Raw genomic sequence first — 11,451 nt, forward strand, 5'->3', positions numbered from 1 at the left:
AAAAAAGTAAACTGCTTTTTCATAACTGCCGAACAAAAAGTCAAATAGGAATTAAAATGGTATCGCTGAAAACGTCATCTTGTCCTGCTAAAAACAAGCCACCATACAGCTTCATCAGTGGGAAAAAAAAGTTATACCTCTCAGAATATAGTGATGCAAAAACAATTCTTTTTTCTATAAAATTAGTTTTTGTGTAAAAGCGGCAAAACATATAAAAAAAAAAAAGATATAAATGTGGTATCGCTGTAATCGTACTGACCAGAAGAATAAAGTTGTTGACTTTTACCATATGGTGAACCGCTTTAATAAAACAATTCCTGAATTGCTGGTTTTTCCCCCTCACCCATGACAGCACACCTTGAGAGAGGGATCCGCCCCACCAAGGACAGGAACCCGTCTGAAATAAAAGGGCTGTACCTCTCCCTCGCTTTAGTTGGTTTCCTGTCCTTGATGGGAACCTGTCTGAAGAAGATGTCCATACTTACCTGGGCCTGTTCCGGTGTGGAAGAGCAGGCACCAGCCTGAGCACTGGGTTCCAGGTTCCAGAAGCGCCGTCCGCGCTTCCTTGGAGCCGTGTCTGAGTGTGCGCAGGCGGTGAGGAGGGCTCCGGCTCCCCGCAGACAGCTGCGCTGTCCTCTCCCTGCCGCAGGCTCCTGGCTGGCCGCACGCCGGGAGCGGTGTCTTCCGGGTGTGACGCGCCTGACGGCGCGGTGCACGCTGGGAGAGGCGTGCCCGATGACGTCGGAGGGTGGCACCCGGATCCAACATGGCGGCGCCCTGTAAGCACTTGCCGGCCGGCTTTTTCAAACATCGGGGGGAGGACACAAGAACCGGAGGAGGTTCTGGATGTGCCCTATTTAAGGTGGAGGGGTTGTCCTGGTCAACGCTGCCTATACTCATGCTTGTTGTATAGCAGCTATGGCAGACCAGGACAGCCAGGAGCAGCAGCAGCTGACCCCTCCATCTCATCAACGCCAGCGGAAGAAGCAGTCGGACGCCTCTAACACGGACTGCCGCTCCAGCAGCCGTAGCGGCAGCAGGAGAAGTAAGGTGTCGGACGCTTCAGGGCCATCCAGAAGGGATTCATCTTATGTCCTGCCACAGCCTCCAAATCCGGTACCCTTTTGTGACTTCAGGGGTGAGTGATCTTCGTGAATGTCATTTAATGGTAATGGAAAGTTATGTGCTTCATTCCTTAGGAGCCTAAGAAGAGTAGCGCCAAACAGAAGCACAGGGTTTGCGCCTTATGCCAAGTCCCCCTTTCCATAGATTGGCAGAAACAGCTTTGTGCTAGCTGTATTAACCAAACCATAGCGGAGAGCACCCCGGATTTTGCTTCTCATTTGAAGGCCGTAATCCGTACAGAGGTTCAGGATTCCCTGAAAGGCTTTCTTAAAGGGAAAAAGAGATCCCATAAAGATATCTCCTCCGACTATGATTCATCCTCCCAGTCAGAGGATCTATGCCTCAGTGATTCAGCATCTCCTCTTCATCAGACAGTGGTAGGCCCTGTTTCCCTATTGAGGATACTGACAAGTTGGTCAGAGCGGTCAGATCTACCATGGGGTTGAGGGAGGAAAAGGCAGCCATGTCCCTGGAAGACATTATTTTCTCAGGCCTGGAGGAAAAAAAGAGACGCTCCTTTCCAGTGAATCCTAAAATTCAGACCCTTATAGACCGGGAATGGAGAAAGCCTGAAAAATCTGGAGTGTTGCCCTCATCCTCTAAAAGAAGGTACCCCTTTGAGGATAGTGTCTCTGGGTCCTGGGATAAAATTCCTAAAGTTGACGGGTCTGTTGCCCGATCATCCAAAAAATCGTCCCTACCCCTGGAAGATTCGGGCAGTCTAAAGGATGCTCTTGATAAGGCAGATTCCTTCCTGCGTCACACCTGGGAAGCGGCGGCAGGGGGCCTGAAGTCAGCGGTAGCAGGCACTTGTGTCGCTAGGTCACTCATGGTGTGGCTTCAACAATTAGGAGACCAGCTCAAGGATAAAAAGATATCCAGAGATAAAATCTTCTCCAATTTACCTTTACTGCAAGCAGCGTCCGCTTTCCTTGCCGACTCCTCAGCAGATTCGGTTAAACTCGCAGTCAGGTCTGCTAACTTATCTAATGCTGCCAGACGAGCCCTGTGGCTCAAAGGTTGCCCATGAGACCTACAGTCTAAACATAAACTACGTTCACTTCCTTGTGATGGTAAACTATTGTTTGCCCAAAAACTGGACGAGCTTTTGGAGAAGGCCGGCGACAGGAAGAGAGGTTTCCCAGGGTTCACTGGGGACACAAAAAAGTCCTACTTTCGGAGGAAAAGATTTAACCGGGGTCGCCCTCCAGGAGAAAGGAAAAGATGGGAGCCCAGATCTAGAAAGGACTCTGGTTACATGTTTGGGGGGCCATCCTCCAGTACCAAAAAATCTCCCCAATGATGCGAGGCTAGCGGTCGGGGGAAGGCTTTCCCATTTTATCCCAGCTTGGGAAGCCATTACTTCAAATCCCTGGGTGTTGAGTATCATAAAGAATGGCCTACAGATACGCTTCAGTCAAGTCCCTCACCGAACCTTCATGATCACCTCCAGGAGGAAGTCCAGGGAGGAGCAGATAGCCCTAGAGTCGGAAGTGCTGTATTTAGTCAACAAGCAGGTCCTTCACGAAGTTCCAAATTCACAATGGGGACAGGGATTTTATTCCCCCCTATTCGTGATCAAAAAACCAAATGGGTCCTTAAGGACCATTATCAACCTCAAAAATCTAAATCAGCTGATAGAGAACCAGACTTTCAAGATGGAATCGGTGAACTCTGCAGTAAAACTCCTGCACCACAATTGTTTCGTGGCAGTTATCGACCTAAAAGATGCCTATTATCACGTCCTAATCCACACAGACTACCAGAAGTACCTAAGGATAGCCCTATTCATCCAAGGGGAATTGAGACATTTCCAATTTACCGCCCTACCTTTTGGACTCTCGATAGCACCGAGAGTGTTTACAAAGGTTATAGCGGAGGTGACAGCTTTTCTCCGAATCAAAAACGTGGTGATTGTTCCCTACTTGGATGACTTTCTGATAATAGGGAAATCGGAGGACCACTGTTCCTCTCAACTTTTAGAGGTGAGGACAGCCTTACATCAACTAGGATGGTTGATAAATATTCAAAAATCAAAACTATCCCCCTCAAGGTCTCAGATCTTTCTGGGCTTGACCCTAAATTCCCAACTCCAATCCTGCTTCCTCCCGGAAGACAAGGTTTGCAAAATAATCAGCCTGGTCTCAAGGGCCATAAAGTCTCCAGTGATGTCCCTGAGAGGAGCAATGTCCCTACTAGGCTCCATGACTTCCTGTCTCCCGGCAGTCAAATGGGCCCAAAGTCATATGAGGCTTTTTCAGTGGGAGGTCCTATCGGCGCAAAAATTCCTTCAACGGACATTTAGAAAAAAGACTATCTCTTTCCTTGGAGACAGTAGACTCCCTCTCCTGGTGGACAAACAGGGAGAATCTGACCTCAGGCTTGCAGTGGTCCAGACCAGTCGGCCATACAATTACAACAGATGCAAGTGGCTCCGGCTGGGGGGGTCATCTAGCAGATCTCTCGGTTCAGGAGCTCTGGCTATGTCATGAAATAGAGACATCATCGAACCTAAAATAGCTTTTGTCAGTGGAGAAATCCCTGATAGGCTTCCTTCCCCACATACGGGGTCGCCATGTCCAGATCAGGTCCGACAATCAGACGACAGTAGCTTATATAAATCACCAGGGAGGAACAAGATCACGCTCTCTTATGGTAGTGGCAAACAGAATCCAGCAGCTAGCAGAACAGCATCTCCTATCCCTCAGTGCTCTTTACATCCGGGGGGTAGAAAATTCAAAGGCAGATTTCCTCAGTCGCCACACTTTAAGTCATGGAGAGTGAGCTCTAAACCCGATAGTCTTCCAACAGATTATCCATCTATGGGGCTCACAGGACATAGATTTGTTCACCACCAGGGCGAACAGGAAAGTGGAGAGGTGCTGTTCACTAAATCCAACAGACAATCCCTATGCTGTAAACGCTCTCCAGATACCCTGGAAGTTCAGGAGGGCCTACGCTTTTCCTCCAATAGTAATGATTCCGGCAGTTGTGAGGAAAATTCGGGAGGAGGGGCGAGGATAATTCTGATAGCCCCCTTTTGGCCAAAAAGACCCTGGTTCTCCCTGCTTCGCATAATGTTGATCTCGGATCACTGGGTCCTGCCGGACAGGCCGGACCTTCTCATCTAGGGGCCGATGTTCCATGCACAAGCCAAAGGTTTCCATCTGGCGGCTTGGAATTTGAGAGGTTGTTACTGAGCAATAGGGGGTTTTCACCAGGCCTAGTTTCCACCCTATTGGGTAGTAGGAAGCCCATAACAACTAAGATTTATACCAGAATCTGGGGAAAATTCCTGGATTTCATAGACTCCCCATTGTCAGATAAACCTCCAATTAAAGATGTCCTAGAATTTTTACAGAAGGGACGTCACCTGGGGTTAGCTACGGGGATACTTAAAGTTCAGGTGTCCGCCCTAGGGGCGCTCTATAATTGCAACCTGGCGGAGAACAGGTGGGTCTCTAGATTCATTAAATCCTGTTCCAGAGCTAAACCAGTTCGGGCTCTCAGAGTTCCTCCCTGGGACCTGAATTTGGTTTTAAACGCACTGTCTGGCGACCCATTTGAACCCCTGCAGGTTATCTTTCCCAAGTTCCTCACCCTCAAAACCATTCTCCTAGTGGCCCTAACGTCGGCCCGTAGGGTGAGTGACCTGCAGGCCCTTTCTGTTGATCCCCCATACATCCAAATTCATGATGACCGGGTCATCCTACGTACAGATCCGGCATACCTTCCGAAAGTAGTTTCCAGATGCCTCTGTAATCAAGAGATTGTGCTTCCCTCATTCTGCAGTAACCCAAAAAAACCCTGGGAGGTTAGATTCCACAATCTAGATGTTAGAAGTGCGTTACTACAGTACATAGACATGACTAGTCAGTGGAGGAAGGACAAGTCCTTGTTTCTGGCCTTTCAGGTGAGTAGGAAAGGTCACGGGGTATTAAAGGGAACTATTTCTAGGTGGCTTAGGGAGGCCATTTGTCTAACATATCTACAGGTGTTCCGGCACCAGACGGTATTAAAGCTCATTCCACCAGAGCTGTTGCGACCTCCTGGGCAGAGAGAGCAGACGTCTCAATTGACCAGATCTGTAAAGCTGCTACTTGGTCTGCACCATCCACCTTCTACAAGCACTATCGGTTGGACCTATCCTCCTCTGACCTTACCTTTGGGAGAAGGGTACTTCAGGTGGTGGTCCCTCCCTAGGGTGCTCATATTCTCCAAAATTCTCTCAAGGTGTGCTGTCATGGGTGAGGGGAAAACACCAAGGTTACCTACCGGTAGCCGGTTTTTCCTGAGCCCATGACAGCACCCGTAGTCCCCCCCCCCTGTCTTTCTCACACCCTGGTGAAGCACTTTACGTTTTGGGTGATTATATATATATTGTAGGTGTTGGTTATGTGTCTAACCTTTTCTGGAGGTCCTCTCAATGCTCTGTAATCCAACTGAAGCGAGGGAGAGGTACCGCCCTTTTATTTCAGACGGTTTCCTGTCCTTGGTGGGGCGGATCCTTTTCTCAAGGTGTGCTGTCACGGGCTCAGGAAAAACCGTCTACGGGTAAGTAACCTTGGTGTTTTGCGTTCATTCTGCCTCCCAAAAATTGAAATAGCGATCAAAAAATGTTATGTGCCCAAAAATGGTACCAATAAAAATGTCAACTCCTCTCCCTAAAAACAAGCCCTCGGCACACATACAGAAAATGTATAGATTTCAAAATATGGCAAATACAGCGTCTTCTAGTGTGTAACAGCAGCCAAACATAAAAACTATATAAATCCGGTATCACTGTAATCGCACCGACCCGAAGAATAAAGTCGTCTAATCACTTATACCACATGAGGAACAGTGTAAAAAATAAATAAATCTAGTTCTTCACCTGTTGTTGATTTGTTCATTCTGCCTCCCAAAGATCACAGTAAGGCTCAGCTCACATTTATAAAAAGCAAAGATAGAAACATAATAAGCAAATACCCTTCAGTAAATAGATAAACAGCAATAATGCATGAAAATAATATAGGGTACTTAGTCAACATAATTTTGATAAAAAAAATGCAAAAGCCATGATCCGAGAAGTGGTGGAATGGCTTTTGCATCTTTTTGATGTGCTCAGCGTAGAGCACAGGATAAATGTGATCCAAAATGTATAATAAAATGTTTCCAAGAAAAGCTTCAAATCAATCCACAAAAATGCAAGTCCTCGTCTCAGGTTGGTCATCTGTCATGGAAATATAGGGGGCTTCCACGTTACTGGTAGCACACAGACTCTGGAAAAGTGCTATGGCTCCCCAACCCCCAAAAGAAATCCAGTGAAAGCTCCCAAATCCAAATGCCCCCCTCCCTTCAGAGCCCCAGTGTGCCTAAACCACATTTAGCATCCACATGTTTGGCATTTCTGTAGCGATGAGAGCCTGCTTAATTTATGTGCACTACAATGTACTGGGCACTGCAGTGTACGGGCACTACAATGGCAGATTTGCAATTTTCGCTCAGCAACATCCACTGCTGCTTTTTCTGTAAGGCACAAATGGAGTCAAAATTGACACTACACCTGTAGATATATTCCCAGAGTGGTGTAATTTTCAAAATGGGGTCACTTTAGGGGGGATTATGCTCTTCTGGCAGTTAGGGGCTTTGTATGTGGAGCCCGCAAACTATTCTATGATAAGTTGTTCTCCTAGAGTCAAATAGCGCTCCGTCCCTCCCGAGTCTCGCCGTATGGCTAAACAGTACTGTACAGCCACATATGGGGTATTGACACATTCAGCAGAAATTGTGGGACAAATTTGGGTACTATTTTTCCCATTTACCTTGTGAAAATGTAAAATCTGGGGCTAAAACAAAATTTTGGGGTAAAAATGTAATTATTTTTTCTTCACTGCCCAATGGTATAAAATTCTTTGACTCACTTGTGTCGATATGATCACTACACCCTTAGATTAATTCATTGAGAGATGTAGTTTGTAAAATGGGGTCACTGGTGGGTTCTGCTGTTATGGCACCTCAGGAGCTCTGCCATTGTGCCATGGCACCCTCAAACCATTCCAGCAAAATGTGAACTCCAATATGGCAGTTCTTTTCTTCTGAGCTTTGCACTGTGTTTGAAAAGTAGTTTTTGAACACATATGGAATATTGACGTACTCATGAGAAATTGCGTAACAAATTGTAAGGTCCATTTTTTCCTATTATCCCTTTTGAAAATTGAAAACTTGAGTCCAAAGCAACATTTTAGTGGAAAAAATGGTAAGTTTCCAATGACTCAGCCCAATGTTATACAATTCTGGGAATCGCCTGAGGGTTAAAAATGCTCACTACACCCTACACTGAATTCTTCAAGAAGTGTAGTTTCCAAATTGGGGTCACTTGTGGGGGTTTCTGCTGTTTTGCCATGTCAGGGGCTCTTAAAGGGAACCTGTCAGCAGGATTTTGTTAAGTAAACTACAGGCATTGTTGTGTTGGGGCCATTGCACTGATTAAAATGATGACTGAATTGAAGAAATCTTTCTTGTGGTTCTTGTGTAATCAGTTTGTGTAGTTTTGAGTTAATGAGATGCCCGTGCTACAGGGTGGGACTGTAGGCAGGGTCTTATCCTGGTGCTCTAAGCCAGATCAGCAAAAAAAAACCTGCCCACAGGCCGCCCCGGAGGACATGTGTGTTCCTCATCATAGAAACAGACCCTTTCTCTCTGTCTTATACATCAGCCACTCATACTGTAATGCAGCGACTCGCTGGCATTACGGTAATGGTCCAGGATGTGTTTTACCTGACCATGTACCTTCCCCCTCAGGTGACTGGTCACATGACTGTGACATAGCACAGGTCCTGCGCGCACAGAATGTCTGTCTGATCACATGACTGTGACATCAGCAAGGTCCTGTCTGTGTGTGTGCACGGGATGGATATATAAACCCTGCTTGATGGGAGACAGGTGTGTTCGGTGTGTTGGGCGTGAGGCCTGTTCCCCGTGTGTGTGGGACACCGTGATACCGTGAAGCCTGGTAGCCTGAAAGGTCGAGGCTGGATCTTGTGTAGATGCCAGTGGCCTTGGAAGGCAGCGGCTTGGTGAAGAGTCCGGAAAGGCGCAGACTGGATGTGTGTGAGTGAAACATTCCAGTAACCTTAGATGGGACGACGGCTAGAGACCCCCACCTGGGAAAGCCTTAAAGCCACAGTGGTGGCGGATTAAATGGACTGCAGCAGCTAAAACCCGGCAAAGGTAATACACTTTGTTATATGGGCACTTGTATGGACATTGCTAAAGTATTACCTTGCTGAAGGCTGTAACCTGGGCCAAGTGGGCCTGTCTGCCACTTGGGCTCGTGGACATTATATGTGTGAACTGCGGTTTATGAAGTGCAATAAACTGCAGCATTGTGAAATACCGGAAAGACATTGCTGGTGTGCATTAATTGACCCGGTGCAGCGAGTATCCCCCATTATGACGACTAGCGCTGCCTTACAATACATACACAGCCCCCTCCAGAGACTCTGCCACAGCAGCACAGAGTATGTCAGCTACTCCATCACAGTAACACAGAGTATGTCAGAGACTCCATCACAGCAGCACAGAGTATGTCAGCTTCTCCACCACAGAGTATGTCAGTGACTCCACCACAGCATCTGTCTGTCTGTCTCTTTGTCTTTCTCTCTCTGTGTATCTCTCTCTGTATATCTCTCTCTGTCTGTGTGTCTCTCTGTGTGTTTCTTTGTCTCTCTCTCGCTCTCTGTGTATCTCTCTCTGTCTGTGTGTCTCTGTGTTTCTCTCTCTCTGTGTATCACTCTCTGTGTGTTGCTCTCTGTGTGTCTATCTCTGTCTGTGTGTCTATCTCTCTGTCTGTCTCTCTTTGTCTCAGACGTGTCACTGACATACTCTGTCCTGCTGTGGTGGAGTCGATGACATACTCTGTGCTGCTCTGGTGGATTCGCTGAGATACTCTGTGCTGCTGTGGTGGAGTCGCTGACATACTCAGTGCTGCTGTGGTGGAGTTGCTGACATACTCTGCTGTTGTGGCGGGGGGTCGCTGACATACTCTGTGCTGCTGTGGTGGAGTGGTGGAGTCACTGACACTCTGTGCTGCTGTGGTGGAGTCGCTGACATACTCTGTGCTGCTGTGGCGGAGTCGCTGACATACTCTGTGCTGCTGTGTCAGCGTCTCTGGAGGGGGCTGTGTACTTATGAGTGGTTGATGTATAAGAGAGAGACAGTCTGTGTATCTCTGTGTCTGTCTCTATGATGAGGAACATACTTGTGCTTCGATGCGGGCCTATGGGCAGGTCTTTTCTTGCAGATCTGGCCTAGAGCACCAGGATTAGACCCTGCCTACAGTCCTGCCCCAGAGCACGAGAATCTCATTAACTCAAAACTGCAAACACTGATTCCACAAGACTGATTTTAATCAGCGTAACAGTCCCAACATGACAATGCCTGTAGTTTACTTAGCAAAATCCTGCTGACAGGTTTCCTTTAAAATATGACATGGCATCTGCAATCTATTCCTGCCAAAACTGTGCTCCAGAATTTAATTGGCGCTCCTTCCCTTCTGAGCCCTACCGTGTACTCAAACAATAGTTTTCCACCACATATGGGGTATCTGTGTATTCAGGAGAAATTGCACAACAAATTGTATGATCCATTTTCTCCTGATAAGTTTGTGAAAATGAATAATTTGGGGCTTAAGCAACACTTATTGCGGGCGTAGTTTCCAAAATTGGGTCACTTGTGGGGGGGTTTCCACTGTCTAGCCAGATTAGGGGCTCTGCAAAAACGACATGGTGTCTACTATCTATTCTAGCCAATTTTGTACTCCAAAAGTCAAATGGTGATCTTTTCCTTCCAAGCCCTGAGGTGCACCCAAATAGTTGTTTTCCACCACATATGGGGTATCGGTGTGCTCAGGAGAAATTGCACAACAAACTGTATGGTCCATTGTCTCCTACTACCCTTATGAAAATTAAAAATTTAGGACTAAAGCAACATTTTTGTGGGAAAAAATTGACTTTTTATTTTCAGAGCTCAACATTATAAAATTTCACTAAGTACCTGTGGGTACAAGGTGCTCACCACACATTTTAATAACTTCCTTGAGGGGTGTAGTTTCCAAAATGGGTTCATTTGTGGGGGGGGGGGGTTCCGCTGTTTAGGCACATCAGCGTCTTTGCAAACACGACATTGCATCTGCTATCCCTGCCAATTTTGCACCCCAAAAGTCAAATGGTGCCCCTTCCTTTCTGAGCCCTGCCATGTGCCCAAACAGTAGTTTTACCCCACCTATGGGGTATTGGCGTACTCAGGAGAAACTGCACAACAAATTGTACAGTCCATTTTCTCCTTTTATCCTTTTGAAAATGCAAAATTTGGGGCTAAAGTAATATTTTTGTGGGAAAAAGTAAAATTTTCATTTCTTTTTCCTTCCACATTGCTTTAATTTTTGCAAAGCCCCTTAAGGGTTAATAAACTTCTTGAATGTGGTCTTGAGTACTTTGAGGGGTATAGTTTTTAAAATGATGTCACTTTTGGGTATTTTCTGTCACATAGGCCCCTTAACGTCACTTCAAATGGGATGTGGTCCCTAAAAAAATTGGTTTTGTAAATTTTGTTGGAAAAATGAAAAATTGCTGATAAACTTTGAACTCTCCTAACAAAAATATATATATATTTAATAAATGATGCTGATGTGAAGTAGACATGTGGTAAATGTTATTTATTAACTATTTTGTGTGGTATAACTCTGTGGTTTAATGGCATAAAAATTTAAAGTTTGAAAATTGCAAAATTTCTCAGAATTACTGTGATACGTTGAAGCGTTCCAGAGTTATAACCTCATAAAATGTCAAAACTGGCCTGGTCTGAAAGGTGAAAACAAGCTGAGGTGAAGGGGTTAATGGTTTGTTTCAGAGATTGGCTGTCATTGATATTCAACTTTTTTTTAACCCTTTCACGCCAGAGCCTGTTTTCACATTCCTGACCAGGCCAATTTTTACAATTCTGACCAGTATCACTTTATGAGGTAATAACTCTGGAATGCTTCAACGTATCCCAGTGATTGTGAGAATGTTTTTTTCGTGACAAATTGTACTTTATGGTAGAGGTAAAATTTAGGACAATATTTTTTGTGTTTATTTGTGAAAATAACGGAAATTTGGTGAACATTTTGAAAATGTTGCAATTTTCAAAGATTTAATTTTTTTGCCCCTATACCAGGGACTTAGGCCACACAAAACAGTTAATAAATAACATTTACCACATGTCTACTTTACAACAACATAACTTTTTAAACATATTTTTTTTGTTAGGAAGTGACTTTGAGGGGCCTATATGACAGAAAATACC

The sequence above is a fragment of the Phyllobates terribilis genome, unplaced genomic scaffold (assembly GCF_046119375.1).
Source record: "Phyllobates terribilis strain yellow unplaced genomic scaffold, ASM4611937v1 Scaffold_1__5_contigs__length_1240528914, whole genome shotgun sequence".
In the NCBI taxonomy this organism is placed as follows: Eukaryota; Metazoa; Chordata; class Amphibia; order Anura; family Dendrobatidae; genus Phyllobates; species Phyllobates terribilis.